Genomic DNA, 16,369 nt, shown 5'->3' with positions numbered 1-16,369 from the left:
AAAAAAAATTAAAATAGTGTCTTGGGGTGGGTGTTTGGTGCAGCAGTTAAGATGTGAATTGTGATACTCATATTCCATATCAGAGTGCGGGGTTTGAGTACTAGCTCCGCTTGGAACTCCAGCTTCCTGCAAACGCACCTCCTGGGAGGCAGCAGGTGATGGCTCAAGTAATTCATGCCACCCACATAGGAGAACTGAATTGGGTTCCAGGGTCCTGGTTTTGGCCTGGCCCAGCCCCAGATGTTACAGGCATTTGGGGAGTGAACCACTGGACAGAAGACAGCCCTCTCACTCACTCTCTCCCTCCCTCTCTGCCTTTCAAATAAATAAAATCTAAAAATTGTGGCTTTCCATTCCTCACAGCCTCTCCTGACTGTCTTATTTTCCTCTAGTCTACCTAGTACTATCTCATTATTCTCACAAACACACATACACGTGTCCACTCACGTATGTTTATCTATTATCAGTCTCCATCCAACAATACATGAGCTTCACAAGACCTTTCCTAGACCGATCTCAGCCACATTCCTCTTGCCTGGGACGGTGCCTGGGACACAGTAGATACTCAGTGCAGATACAAACAGACACAGTAGATACAAATGAGGGTGTCGGCGGCCACTGCTTCGTTCAGCACTGTGTTCATATGGATTACAAGAACCATGCGTCAGCCTAGGATGTCCTTCATCATTCTGAAATCTCGCTTTGCAACAAATAAGCTCAATAGATGCTTGTTACTAAAGAGTCTGCTAAGTACATAATGATACATTCATGTCATGGAATTCTACATGTTCTTAATCTGTTACCGTTTTTTAAAAAAATCATATGCTTATAGGGGATAAAGATAATACAGATATGCCCCCAAAATGAAAATGAGGTCATCTTTGGACTACAGGATGATGACTAAAGTTCAGGCCCTTTTTTGGCTTTTCTCTGCTTTCTAATTTTTCTACAATGAAAATGTATCCCTTGTGTAATCACAGTCTAGTTGGAAACTAGTTTTAATGAAATCCTGTTTGGAGGTTAAGTCACCAATCACTACATACTCTGAGACCTGGATTCTCACCTCTCCTCCTTAGGCTGCCCCCAGGAGAGTCACAATCTTCTAGGACCAAGACTCAGTTTATCCCTCTTAAAAATGGGGCCATCCTCTGTGCTTGATGCAGAAGTGTGAGGAGGCTCGAATGGCAATGTCTGCGTGCACAGTCTGACGACAGAAACCTCAGTACCTTTTGAGACATCGTCATTAACAAGTCCTTTCCAGGTCACTGGTAGATATTTCAGAGTCTGCTCCCTTCTCAGCAGAGACAGTTGCACATCCTGCCTCATCCCAAAGGGGTGACTGATGGTGGAAGTGTTAGACTCAGTAGGGAGGCAAGTGGGGGAGCCAGAGTTTCATCAGGCAGCCCTTTGGGCTTGCTGAGACTGCTGCTACCTGAGCGATCACCCACTGTTTACCTGTAAGACCTAATGTTTCAGGGATTTCTCCTGAAATGACCTTCCGGGGAGAAGGGTAGAGGAAGAGCAAAAAGCAAGGGATGGAACCAAGTGAAATCCTTTCCCTTTCCCTTTCCCTTCAAGTCAACCCCAGATTCCCAGCTGAAGCCCAAAGACCCCAGTAAACACACACGTACATACGATGAAGCAGCCTTCATTCCAGTTCTGACAATTTTCCCTTTAGAAATAAAAGTGCATCTCGGTGTCTGTGGCATTTTGCCCAAACAGAGCTGGATGCTGCAGACCAGGGATGACAGCGGCAGACACAAGCACCGGCTCATTAACCCTGGCTAATGTCTCCTACCACAGCCTCAGAGACAAAGGCTCATTGGGCAGCCACGAAATGAGACCTCCATTAGATTCCTCCCCCATATGGGTCTCAGTTTCCCTATCTGTAAAATTCGGGAGAGAGGCTAGAACAAGGAAGCGGATAGATCTCTCTCACACATGTCATCTTGTCCTATCCTGTTCTTTGAAGTTAGAAAGATACTAGCCCAGAGACTCATCCCACATGCAGAAGATCCAGCTTCCACCCTGGGTGGTCCAGGGATACTTGGGGGTGGAGATGGAGCTTGCATGTATCCACCTGCAGGTTCACTGTTCTGCAAAGTTGGTTCTGTTGAGGTCACCATCATGGCAACATCCTACATGCTCTTTCCCCCAATTATAGTGGACACTGCCACTGCCTCTTTTCCTTCTCTCCCCCCACCCCCACTCTGGAATGCCACCAACACAAGTCTCCAAGTGAGAAACAGACTTTTAATGTCGGTTTGGGCCAACAAACTGTACCTTGAAGTGATCCAAACTACTTAAGACAGGAAATGGGGTAACTTGGTCTTCAAGCTCTCTGGCTACTCTATCCTCAAGAATTTCCTGTGTTCTCTCCCCTTCCCTTTGAGGCTCAAGCTGCTGCCAGGTGGCTCAGCTTCTCCTCTCTAACAAGCTCCCTCTCCCAACCCTCTCTCCTGCTTACCCCCAACCTTGAATCCTTATTACTTATGGAGAACATTTTATCTCTTGCTTTGTCTTACTGTTTTCTTGCCGTTTATATTCTCAGACCCTGTCTTTAACTGCAAGAACAGCTTACAAACTAACAACCAAAACAGATCAAGAGAGAGCCTTCCTGTCTTCTGGTTCACTCCCCAAATGCACACAACATCCAGGACTGGATCTGGCCAAAGACGGGAGTTGGGAACTCAATCCAGGACTCCTACGTGGGCAATAGGAACCCAATTACTTGAGCCATCACCACCGGACAAGCAGGGTCTCTATTAACAGGAAGCTGGAACCAGGAGCCAGAGCCAAGAATCAAATGCAACTGCTCTCATAAAGGGGTGTGGACATCTTAACTGCTCGGCCAAAAGTCTGTCCTGGTTAACAACCTTTTTGATCCTCTACTCTTACACCTGCAGGCCTAGTGCCATACCTAAAACAGACATCACTAATTAATCTCCTTACTCTTTGCTACTTATACCAAAGTAGACATCACCAATGGATAACCTCTGTAGAACTAGGTACAACGTCTTTGCAACCTCTGATCCCCAGATGACCTGAAAGCTTCCTTTCCGTTTTGACTTTCTAATTTTACTGACAGTGGAATATTCACTGCATAAAACCAACTGATGACACCCTAGACACCCACATGGGAATACCGCAGAGTATCTGAATATACCTGCCCTTGCTCAGACTTCTCCCTTCCCCCAGCCACGACGGTCTGCCACGGAGCCCAAGGCAGCCCAAGTCTGGTCACACCTGTGGACTAAAATAAGAAAGATCCTGAGGAAGTAAGAACAGCCCAACTCCATTCCCGTTCAGGGTGTCCCTCCCCAACTCTTCTCCTTGGTTTGACTTCCCCCGGGGCGCCACCTCCTGGGCTCAGCTGAAATATCTCTTTATCCAGAGAGACATTGTGGGGAGCAACTGAGACTAGACTAAATTACTGGAACTAGGACTAATTCTATGCATCTGCTCTCCCACAATATGGCGCTGGGGAGGAGCAAACAACTACACAGCTGCCTCATCAGTTTGATAAGCTGCAGGAGCTGATCCTGCTCCTGATTGGAGGAGAGCAGCGTGCTCGGCGTGTGGGCAGCAGAGTTGGGATTGGTGGAAGAGGACTATAAAGGAGGAGAGAGACAACATGCACCAGGAACATCTGAGGAACATCTGAGCAGCCCCCGAGAGAGCCGGCCGGCGGTGTACCTTCCTCTGCGGAAGCGGGGAAAGCGGCGGGGGGTGCCGCCCCTCCACGGAGGTGGAGGGGCCGGCAGCTAACCCAGGAAGAGCCGGGCAGAAAGAACAGCGCAGGGTCCAGTGTCGTTCCTCCGCGAAGAGGGGGAGCGACAGACATCTGTGAGACTCCCTTCCCCAAGAATAGGTCAGGCCCTCCCGCCCTCACTGGGTGCAGTTACAGTATCTTATCATTATTTATTTGTATAATTTCACTTAAAGAATTATTTATTATATAATTTTACTTATTGCCACCCAACTAGACACCAAGGCATGCCTTCACACAGGTGATGTTCAGTAAATATTTGCTAAGCGATTGATGATGGATTAATTAATACTCACTTTTTTGGAGGCTGTGAGACTTAGAGATGGACCCTGTACATACAAAGCTCAGCCACATGCCTGAGACACAGTCACTGCTTCATAAAGGATAGTAAGACCAGTACTGACCCAGGATTCTGTTCCCTCTATCTAGAGACATCATCTCACTTAATCCTCACAACACACAGGTGCAGGCACTGCGACTGTCCCCACGTGATACACGAGGAGACGGAAGCTCAGAAGTGAAGCGACTTTTCCAGGGCTGCCCAGTGGAAAGCTGAGATGGAACCTCTGTCTGCCAGTCGTCCAAGGGGACTCAGCTCGAAGGAACCTGAAGTCACCTGAGGTTTCCCATTGGCAGGAGAAGGCAAGTGGAGCAGAACCGCTAAGGCCAGATATGAGCCAGAGTCGGAAGAACCTGCACTGCAATCGCTCTCTTGCCGTGTCCTAGCTCAGGGGCTTGGGCAAGTGGCAGAACCTCTCTGGACCTCAGCGTTCTCCATAAAATGGGAACAGCGACACCTCTGTCTGGTTGTGTTCTGAGGATGAAACAAGATCCTACAAGCAGGCCGGCGCCACGGCTCAATAAGCTAATCCTCCGCCTGCAGCACCGGCACACCGGGTTCTAGCTGGATTCTGTCCCGGTTGCCCCTCTTCCAGGCCAGCTCTCTGCTGTGGCCAGGGAGTGCAGTGGAGGATGGCCCAGGTGCTTGGGCCCTGCACCCCATGGGAGACCAGGAGAAGCACCTGGCTCCTGCCATCGGATCAGCACGGTGCGCCGGCCGCAGTGGCCATTGGAGGGTGAACCAACGGTAAAGGAAGACCTTTCTCTCTGTCTCTCTCTCTCACTGTCCACTCTGCCTGTCAAATAAATAAATAAATAAATAAAAGATCCTACAAGCGAAGCACTCAGTACACTGCCTGATACACCAGGCAATGCTCGTAAAAACAGAAACTAGCATTTTTCTTTCTTCTTCTTCTCTTCTCTCCTCCCTTTCTTCCCGCTTCTAACTCTCTCCCTTCTTCTCCCTCCCTCTCTCTCTCCCTCCCTCCCTCTCCCTCTCCCTTCCCTCCCTCTCCCTCCCTCTCCTTTCCCTCCCTCTCCCTCCCCCTTCCCTCCCTCTCCTTTCCCTCCCTCTCCCTCCCCTTCCCTCCCTCTCTCTCTCCCTCCCCCCTCTTCCTCTCTCTCTCCCCCCCTTCCCTCTCTCTCTCTCTCTCTCTCTCTCTCTCTCTCTCCCTTTTTCTCCCTCCCCCTCTCTCTCCCTCTCCCTCTCTCTCTCTCCCCCCAGTTGATTCTTGTAACCTTTTCAAATGGATGAAGATGCTGAGCAGAGACTTCTCCTCACACTGCTCAGTGGGTGCATGTCTTTTGGGGAGAACAGGGGTTTTATCCCTAATGCTTAAAAGCAAAGAGAGATTACTGGGTACAATTAATTGCTCAAACTGCCAGAGATTTGAAAGTGGAGGGAGTAAACAGATGCTGCTCTGAGCTCTGTGCTCATTAACTCAGAGAAAGTATTCATTTCCTATGCATGATTAACTCCCCATCGCCAGTGATTTACACAGCAGATGATCAAATGAGAATTCATTATTCCACAGACAGAGGGTCTTGGGTACCAGACATTCAGCCTCCTTGGGACAATTCTGTCTCCGAAATTCCTGGGTGGCTGTGATTGGCACCTTGACCCTAGAAGATACCATGTGTCTTTAACCCAGTTCTCCTAAGGACTTTGAAAAGAGTAGTGATCTGGCCGGCACCGCGGCTCACTAGGCTAATCCTCCACCTAGCAGCGCCGGCACACCGGGTTCTAGTCCCGGTCAGGGTGCTGGATTCTGTCCTGGTTGCCCCTCTTCCAGGCCAGCTCTCTGCTGTGGCCAGGGAGTGCAGTGGAGGATGGCCCAGGTGCTTGGGCCCTGCACCCCATGGGAGACCAGGAGAAGCACCTGGCTCCTGCCATCGGATCAGCGCGGTGCGCCTGCCGCAGCGCACCGGCCGCGGCGGCCATTGGAGGGTGAACCAACAGCAAAGGAAGACCTTTCTCTCTGTCTCTCTTTCTCTCTCACTGTCTACTCTGCCTGTCAAAAAAAAAAAAAAAAAGAGTAGTGATCAAAAACAGCTCAGAGTGAGCCACAGGATTTTCCTGTGATCTGTGACTGGAAGGAACCCAGAATCCAGGCTCCTTTGGTCTCCAAAGCATCTTATCATCACTTAAAGGAAAAGGTGTGTTCCGGAATAAAATCCCAACCATAGTGAGGCTCATCCTCAACAGAGAAATCTCTCGGCACCACAGGAGTGAACACTGCAGAATACAAGGCTGGTCCATGGAGATTTTATGTGATTATTGAGCACTGACTATGATAGTGCCAATCAAGAACATCACAGAGTCTTGTCCCCACGCTGGACAGCTCCCTGGAAGGATGCAGAGCTAGCAGGAAAGACCCAAGGGGCTCTACGACGACATCACCTTGCAGGAAGAGGTAACTCAACCAGAAGCGCTTCCTTTAGGTGTCAGTGGTACAGGAGCCAGAGGATCAGGAACCAAAGCTACTGCAAAGAAGGAGCAGGTGCTCTGCGATTCACGGTGCTCCACTGCACAGCCTCACATCACCCAGCACGAGCCAGGCTGTGTCGGGGAGAAGGTGCTGCCTCCGACTACCAGTGGTGACGGGGTAGAGATGGAGGACACAACATTCCCAAGGCTTACCTGTCTGTGATGAGTTCTTCACCAGGACTCAAAAATAGGGGGAAAAAAAAAACCATAAGAACCACTTTCACAAGAACTTTTCAAAGAACCAAACTTGAGTGAAAATGTTTTTGTATTGCAAGAATGTATTTTCTCCCTCCTTTCTCATTCTTACATTTAATTAATATGTTTCTTTGGGGAAATCATGGCAGTGACGAGATGCACTCATTTCAAAGACGTTGACAAAATCAAAAGCTGCCCGATCTATGTCCAATCTCTTTTAATATACGGAAAATTGGTTCATGAAATCTCAAAACCCAGCACCCACCACTGTCAATAAGGGCAGCACAGACAAAGCTCTATGGGAGCTCAGCGAGGAGGACGAGTTGCTTTCTCGCTCGGGCAAAATCAGAAGTCTTCAAAAGAGTCGACGTTCGGACTGGCCCTTTAAAGATGCCAGGGCTTTGCATCCACAAAGTTTGAAGTGGACTTAAAAGGACACTCCGAGTGGAGGACAGAGATGGCACAAAGGCACAGGAGTGGGAACAGAATCCCAGAATCAGTCAGACAGCAGGAATAGAACAGATCTGGTTTAATGAGAACAGTGGATTCCAACTTTGAGAGACCTCATTTCTACCCCCTGAGGACTAAGTGGGGTCTCAAAACTCACAGGGGAGAAGGACAGATGGTTTTTCAGCAGCAGCGTGGCGGGCAGGCTCTGTGGAAAGCTGGGCTGTGGGACACTGTCAGGATCGTGATGAGATCTGCCGAGTGACACCAGGGTGGGTCTTCCCTGAATGGCTGTGCCTAGATCGTCCTCCTACGCTATATAAAAATAGTGCTGACACCTCTCTCTGCTCAGTCTCCACTCACTGTCCTTTACCCTGACAACGAGATGGCCCGCCGAGGGACTTCCCTAGGCCAAGGCATCCATGCCCTCCACGCTGTGCGTCCTGGCTGCGGGACTTATGTCTGCCTTGGGGAGCATTACCCTCATCCAAACAGGCGCTTTCTCACCCAGGAAGTTCACCATGGGTACAACTCCTCCCACAAGGCACCCCGGGGACCTGGAGTTTAAAAGGCCTGCTCCCGGCTCTAAAGCAGGCTCCATGCTGTGGCACAACGCATCTTCCAGAGCTCCCTGTGGGATGAGGCCGTGGCCTCCACTGGAGCCCAGACCCTTACTTAGCTCTTGCTCTGCCTTCTTCTGCTCATGAGAACCCCAGACTCATATTCTTTGTGTGCAGAACCCAACCCCAAATATCCATCTTGCCTCTCTACTCCAACCCTCTACTGCTAATAATAACAGCTAGCATTTTTAAAAAGACTTATTGGAGCCAGAGCTGTGGCATGGCGGGTAAAGCCGCTGCCTGCAGTGCTGGCATCCCATATGGGCGCCAGTCAACTCTCAGCTGCTCTACTTCCAATCCAAGCTCTCTGCTGTGGCCTGGAAAAGCAGTAGAAGATGACCCAAGTCCTTGGGCCCCTGCACCCACGTGGGAGACCTGGAAGAAGCTCCTGGCTCCTGGCTTCAGATCGGCACAGCTCTGGCCGTTGCAGCCAGTTGGGGAGTGAACCAGAAGATGGAAGACCTCTCTCTCTCTCTCTCTCTCTGACTCTCCTTCTCTCTCTGTGTAACTCTTTCAAATAAATAAATAAATAATTTTTAAAGACTTATTATTTATTTATTTTATTTGAAAGAGTGAGAGAGATTTTTCACCTATTGGTTCAATTCCCAAACAGCTGCAATGGCTGGAGCTGGGCTAGACTGAAGCCGCGGCTTTCCCAAGGAGGCAGATCAGAAGCAGAGCAGCTGGAACGCGAGCTGGCTCTCAGATCTGGGACGCCAACACGGCAAGCGATGGCTTAAGCTGCTCTGATACGACACCCGGCCCTGACTGCTAACATTTTGAGCTCCTTCTATAAGACAGGCAACTCCTCATACCCCTCATCTAATATCATCCCACAGGTTCAGCACCATTACTTCCATTTCACAGAAATTCTAAGAGGGTATGAGGGTCCTTCAAAAAGTCCATGGAAAATGTGCAACAGGAAAATAAAAACTATGCATGGCTTTCGACATTGTTTTGCACAAAAAATTAGCTTATTTAAAAAATTACACTGTTCCACAAAAATCTCTGTGGTACTCTTTTGTTAGCTATGGCCAGTTTCCTCTGGCCCCTGGGAAAGAAACCAGACATCCAGTGGTTTGCAGGCCTCCTGCAAAACAATCCATTCCTGCAAACAAATGCTGCGCCCAGCTCCTCCTCCACCTCCCATGCCTCAGGGCTCATTCCCACCCCACCTGCCCTGAACCCCCAGTGGTCAGTGAACACGTGACCCAGCTCCTGGTCCACCTCTCATGCCTGCCTCACTGCTCATTCCCACCCGACCTGCTCTGAAAGCCAGTGGTCAGTGAACACGTGTTTTGCAGCTCGAGATCTCCTAAGGCAGAAAATTCAATTTATTTCCATCGGCTTTAGTTTTCTCTCGGAATGCCTTTTTAAATTGGCAATAAGCACTTTAGTCCTCCCAAGGATCGTCCACTCAACAGCCTGCTCCCAGCATTCCTAGTAGATGAGTGCACTGACAGGGGAGGGGCCACACAGCCTCCTCTTCCAACGCTTACAGTGATGGACCAGGCACCCGTCTACCCCAGAGCCACAGAGGCCTCTCTCGCCCGGAGAACCCGGTCTAGAGCCAGCAAAGGACACACATCCAAACCGTCCCTTAAAAATATCCCTTTTCAGGGTGTATTTTTTTAGAACAATGTAGGGGTGTGGGAAGCATAGCTAAAAGAAGAGGCAAAAATAATACTGAGTAAACCGGCATGTTATGCATAAGTTGTTCTTTCTTCCCCGACTGTCTTCTCTGTTTCTCCAACTACTGAACTCTTACTCTTGCTTCCAGACCCAGTTTAAATGCCATCAAGGCTGAGACACTTTAACGGGATCTTCCCCAGCCGCCCAATACAGTCACTGGTGCCTCGGGACGCGCAGAGCAAGGGTCACTGTTGGGACACAGCATGGCCGGTGATTCCAGGCTCATCACTGCACGACAGAACCCAAGGTCAAAACCTCCCTTGAAGACTCGCTGGCTGTGTGATCTCGTGCAAGACCTCACACTCTCTAAGCCTTCATTTTGTCATCTGAAAAATGGTAACACACATAAAGCACTTAGTACTGCACCTGGAATGACGTAAGTGCTCAATAAAATGGACTACCTTTATTACTGTTAGCACTCCCTCTTCTAAACCCCCCTAAGTGCCATTTTCGTATTGTCTATTCCATTAATTTGATATTTACACTACATGACCTTGTTTTGTTAATTAGTATCCCAAGTGTGCATTTATTTTTTTCCTTAACTACATTGCAAGGTCCCTGGGGACAGAAAATGTGTCCCACACTTTTATATCCCACACAGCTCTGTGAATGGTGCCAAACACATAATTCATGCTCAAATATTTGCTGAATAAATTCTTAAAGCTTTAGTTACAAGTATAGGTGCTTATTTTACTTGGCAACAGGACAAGTAACATTTGTATTTACATTCTTGTTTCGCAAGCTAATTGATGTGGGTGTTATAATCATAAAAAGCCCTCTAAACTCTCCCCTAATAATGGCAGAAGCCATCAATTAAACAAACCATTAGAAGTATCAACAATCTATTACTCCGCTCTTAGTGGAGGGACATGGGTTGATGTTCAGCTGTCTGCACAGTGGAATTATATTTAACTGAAATATTCCGTTTGCTTTCCAGCTATCCATCAGCACTGCTTACGCTGTGAAATGAGGATTAAATGATAACGCAGCTAATAGAAGTAGGAATAGAGATAAGGGCATGCAGATAGCATCGAACCCAGCTCCTGAAATATCTTAAATCCGTAATTCAGGATGACTCTAAAATGTGGTGGGGGGAGTGGAACAGAGCTGACTGTAGAAAGGGGCTTAGGGCGCTGGCTCTGCTACTTTCAGCCTCGTCACCTTGGACGGGTCATTTTCTCTCTTTGTCTCATTAGCACAATGGGGATAGATGTAGCTACACTGCAGGATTCTTATGATGATTAAAGGAGGTAATATAACGTGATAGCAGTGCAAATCTACCTAACGCAGCCTTCCTGTCTTCAAGTGTCACCTTCTCTGCTTCTGCCATCATTCATTTGTTCGATTCAACAGATCTGTAGTAACTGCCTACTGTATATCCAAAACCATGGTTGGCACAGGAGACAGAGAGGAGCAAAAACAACAGAACCCTTGCTCTCAGGAAATTCACAATTTAGAGAAAGAAACAGATGCATAATCAGCTAAGAATAGAATAGGAAGCACTTTGACAGATGGTGTTAAAGGGCTGTGGGGACATCAAGGAGGGCAGGAGACCTAGCCAGGGCCTGTGCAGTGGGAAGAAGGCGGTCACCAAAGCCATCCCCCAAAGAGGTGTGCGTTGGCTGTTTTGGTAGCATCACTCTGCTTCCATCTATGTGGCCCCAGTGGGCTGCAAGGGTACAACCTGTGTCTGTAGTAGGTTCTGAAGGCTGTGCAGGGCCAGAGATGCCTTCAAGGGTGGAGGACACTGTGTCTGTTTCCTAGCACTGCTGTGACAAAGTGCTGCAGACAGCAGGACTTAAGTCACAGAATTTGTCATCTCACAGTTCCAGAGGCTTGGAGTCCAAGCTCAAGGTGTCAGCAGGGCTGGTTCCTTTGCAGGGTTGTGAGAAAGACTTGGTCCATGCCCCTCCCCCAGCTTCTGGTTGGCCAGCCAGCTCTGGTGTTCCTGGGCTTACAGAAACACCAGCCTTATCTCTGCCCTCCTGTTCCCATGTCCCTCCCTCTGTGTCTGTGTGTGTGACCCAATTTCCCTGCTTTATAAGAACATCAGTCGTGGGAGCAGTGCTGTGGCCCAGTAGATTAAGCCTCCGCCTGTGGCATCTGCATCCCACATGGGCACTGGTTTGAGTCCCAGCTGCTCCACTTCTGATCCAGCTCTCTGCTTGTGCCTGGGAAAGCAGTAGAAGATGGCTGAAGTCCTTGGGCCCCTGCACCCACATGGGAGACCTGGAAGAAACTCCTGGCTTCAGATCAGCCCAGTTCTGGTCATTATGACCATTTGGGGAGTGAACCAGCAGATGGAAGACCTCTCTGTCTGCAACTCTGCCTCTCAAATTAATAAAAATATTTTTTAATGCCAGTCATACTGGTTTAGAGTCCACTTAAATGCCCCTCAGCTTAACTAACTACAACCACAATGATCCTATTTCCAAATACATTTCTACCATAAGAGGCAATGCTGGATGCCCCAGGAAGCAGCTGTTGGCTCCTGTTGCAGGTGTTTTTCTTACACACCTACAAACAGCCTCCCTGCAGTCCTCAAGGTTACCATTATCAGCTGGCCCGGCCACTTCCTTAACATGTCCATCTTGGCCATAGGGAGGCCCTCTTGTAAACACATGGAGTCTAAGACTCCAGCCTCTGCACTCTGTCCCCAGAGCCCTAAGCTATCATTAGCTCCTTCCAGCCTCTTCAATACCCCCCAACAGTCCCTGGTATCCCTGGTACTCATGCCCTTGTGGAATCCCCTCCCACGCAATACTGGATGGACTTCCTGCCTCACGTCTCCGGGCAGAGGTGGCAGCAAGTTACTCGCTCTGACAGAAACACACATGTTGTGGTGCCCTATGGAGAGGCCCACAGGGCAAGGAACAGAGGGTGGTAAGACTGTCAAGGAACAAGAGTGATAAACCAGTCTGCAGCCCAACAGCCCACCAAGAGCCCAGTCCTGCCAACAACCACTTGAGTGGGCCTAGAAGTGGCTCCCTCCCCAGTCAAGCTCTCATGAGACTGTTGCCTTCGAGAGACCCTGAGGGGTGGGCACTTTGCACAGAGGTTAATACTCTGCTTGGGCTGCCTGCATCCCACACTGGAGTGCCTGGGTTCAACTTCCAGCTCCATTCATAATTCCAGCTTCCTGCTAATACGCACTTTGGAAGGCAGGAAGTGAAGGCCTAGGTAGTTGTGTCTTTACGAGCCATGTGAGAGACCTGGACCTGAGCTCCTGCATCCAGGTTTAGCCTCTAGCCTAGGGCCACGCAGGCATTTGGGGGGTGAACTAACATACGGGAACACCATCTACCTCTTTCCCTCCTTCTCAAATAAATAAAAATTAAACAAGTGGAAAAAAAAAAAAAACAGAAAAACCCTAAGAGGACCCAGTGAAGCCACACCCAAATTCCAAATTCCACACCCAAATGAGAGATAATGAAGACTTGTTTTTTTTTTTTTTTTTTAAAGATTTAGTTATTTATTTGAAAGTCAGAATTATGGGCAGGAAGGGGGGAGCGAGAGGTCTTCTATCTGCTGATTCACTCCCTAAAGGGCCACAGAGGCCACGGCTGGGCCAGGCTGAAGCCAGGAGCTCCCTCCGGGTCTCCCAACTGGGTGCAGGGGTCCAAGCACTTGGCCCATCCTCCACTGCTTTCCCAGCACATTGTCAGAGAGCTGGATCAGAAGTGGAGCAGCTGGAACTCGAACCAGCACCCACATAGGATGCTGGTGCTGCAGACAGGGGCTTAATCTTCCACACCACAGTGCTGGCCCTGTGCTTGTTGCTTTACACTGCTGATTGTGGGGTGGTTTATTATGCAGAAATGGATAATTAACCCATTCCAGTTACTACTTGTAGGCTCAATGTTCCCTCTCTTCCTTTTCATCTTCCAGAAGGTGCTTAACCAACTCCCTGCATTAAATTCTCTGATAATTAACTGGTACAACTTCCATTTTCCAGATTAGATACTGACTGGCATGAACTACGACCCTGAGGACAATTGGGACGTAGTGAGGCAGTGGGATGTGAACAGCGTGTCAGGACAGAAAACAACATGTGGGTACTTCAAAAAGTTTGTGGAAAGTAGCATTAAAAGATGTCGATTTGGGTGTAAAAAAAATTTTGAAATCCATGCACTCAGGGGGTCTTTAAAAAGTTCAAGTTCATAGAAAACACATATTATGAAAATATTGTGCATAAATTTTTAAAAAACAGCATTAAAATAAGTTTATCTTTTTATCCAATTTTCCCACAAACTTTTAAAAGTATTCTCATCTATACAAAGTCCCAGGAATCATTCATTCTTAAAACATGTTCATTAAGCACCTACTATGTGCCACGCCCAGTGCTAGGTGCTGCAGTTAAAGCTGTGAATGAGAGAGCAAGTTCCTGGTCTTGTGAAGATTGCCTTGGCATTTTCAGAACATGGCAGCAATGAGAAAAAAGCTAAGGTCAGGATGCCAGAGACCGCCCACACCCATGGCTTCCTCACCAGGGACACAGACTCTCGCCTTTGCACACTTAATGTAAGCGTGAGAGGAGGAACCCGCTCAGCTTCAGCCTCCCATCTGTAAAGGGAAGATGGCACTTCCTCCCTTTCCGGACTGTAGCACTGCTCACATGACACTTGGAGGCTGAAGGCAGCTTTGTACAGAAGACAGAACTGCCCTGACATGAAGACGTAGCAGCCCACTTTAACAACCAGAGCTCTCAATTCTAAGAACTATCAAAGGCTCGCATCTGCCCAAGCGGCCAGCCGCAGCAGCCCTCTGCTGGCCTGAAGCTGGTGCAGCCAAGGACTGGGTTAACGAAGAGCCTGTTGCTTCTGGCCCTAGCCAGCGGGTTGCTGGTCATTGATAAAAAAAAAAAAAAAAAAAAAAAAAAAAAAAAAAAAAACAGGCTGTTATACAAAGAGCAACCTCCCCGCAGCCACCCACCCCATAAATCATCGGCTACCAAGGGCTATGGAATTACCTTTGGAAGATGGATGACACCAAGCCGGAAGGCTGCTTGATAAGGCTTCCCTTTGAATAATGCTCTGTAGAAAGCTGGGTTTGAGAAATGGGGTCTTTCCACCAGCTCAACCCTATCCACGCTGCCTGTGCCAGGTGCTTTCAAGATAAACACGTTTCCTTATGGGCTGCCAGAGTGTCTGTGACGAAGGGAGAGCGCTCACAGCCAAGCCCCCAGGAAGGATCTATTTCCACGTAAGGCACACAGTGGTCGTATTGTTACTATTCACTGTTTATAGTAATTGAGCAATAATAGCTATTACTATTTATTAAACACATTCATGTGTCAGGCAACGTGCAAAGCACCTGGGTTCATTTAATTCTTAAATAATCATATAAATCCTGCCTCTCCATTTGATAGATGGGAAAATTAAAACTCAGAGAAGTGACATGACTCTCATAAGATCACAGCACCAATAAATGTTGGAGCTGGAACACAACACATGTTCTTAACAGGAGTCAGCAAACTATGTGAAGAGCCAGGTAATAAATATTTTAGGCTTTGTAAGCCATACAAGACTCTGTCACAACTATTCACCTCTATTCCTGTAATGCAAAAGCAACCACAGACAATCAGTATACAAATAAGCACGTCTGTGTGCCAATAAAACTTTATTTACACAGACAGACAGGGGGCCACATTTTCTCTACCATTAACAGTTAATGCTCTCCACCTTTGCATCTTCCTCCACTTAAACTCTTTTCACATAGAACATGCATTGGCGCCTACTGGAGTCATTCAGTTTATTCAATGCACCTGCAGTTCCTTTATTGCTTTCTTGGAAGGCTCTACCATTATGAAGAACACAGATCCTGCTAGAGACAGGCCACATAACATATTTCAACCATTCATTGTATTAGAGAAAAAAAAAATGCTTGCTGTGTCACAGTAACAACAACAACAAAATCTCCGAATCTCATCGACTTAGCAGAGAATTTCTCAGCTGCAGCATTATTGACATGTTGCATTAGATAATGCTTTGTCATCTGTACACTGCACATTGTGGTATGTTTACCAGTACCTCTGACCTTTACCCATCGAATGCCAATAGCATCTCCCTGTTTGTGACAACCAAAGTGTCCCTAGACACCGCCAGATGTACGCTAGGGGATAAAAATCACTCCCAGTTCAGAACGACCGGGTTGGAACAATAAAATTTTGATTTCTGATGACTCACATCCAAATTCTTGGAAGTTCATCAGCAACTCTCCTTGCCAGTCCTCTTGCCACAGAGCAGCAGGAATCAAAGACAATTCTGTCTGCAACTCTATCATCTCAAAGTTCTTTGCCTCCTGCTCTGCATATGCAAAAGTGTCCTGTGATGGTGTGGTAACCAGCCACTGGCCACAACCTAATGTACAAGAGAGGAGAGCACCAGAAATACGTGGTGATCTGTCCCTGCCAGTTATTCAATTACCCACTAAACATTTACTGAGTAGCTATTTTGATCACCAGTACACAGTACACAGTTACGAGAGATACCTCAGTGAATAAGACAAATTTTGCCCACACCCACTAAGTATTCACATTCCTGCTCTGTTGTGCTCTTTGAGATTGGGAAAAAAAAAAATGCTCAGATCTGGAGATGGAGTTATTAAAAGGACACATGGAGAAGTGAAAAGCAAGCAAAAATTATGTCGGCAATTACGCTGGGCCCCAAACTCCTGCAGTCCCATTAAGAACTGGAACAAATGCCTTGAAGGCTGAACCTGTGAGATCTTTCTTTCCTTTGTTCCTTTACCATTCATAGGCCCTAAAGGAGGGCGCACAATTGGATCAATTGCTTTCAATGATGAGTCTGTTTTCTTTTT

This window comes from Oryctolagus cuniculus, chromosome 21 (genome assembly GCF_051225735.1).
Source record: "Oryctolagus cuniculus isolate XC-2025 breed Fujian yellow rabbit chromosome 21, ASM5122573v1, whole genome shotgun sequence".
Classification (NCBI taxonomy): domain Eukaryota; kingdom Metazoa; phylum Chordata; class Mammalia; order Lagomorpha; family Leporidae; genus Oryctolagus; species Oryctolagus cuniculus.
This window is presented reverse-complemented; position numbering follows the sequence as displayed.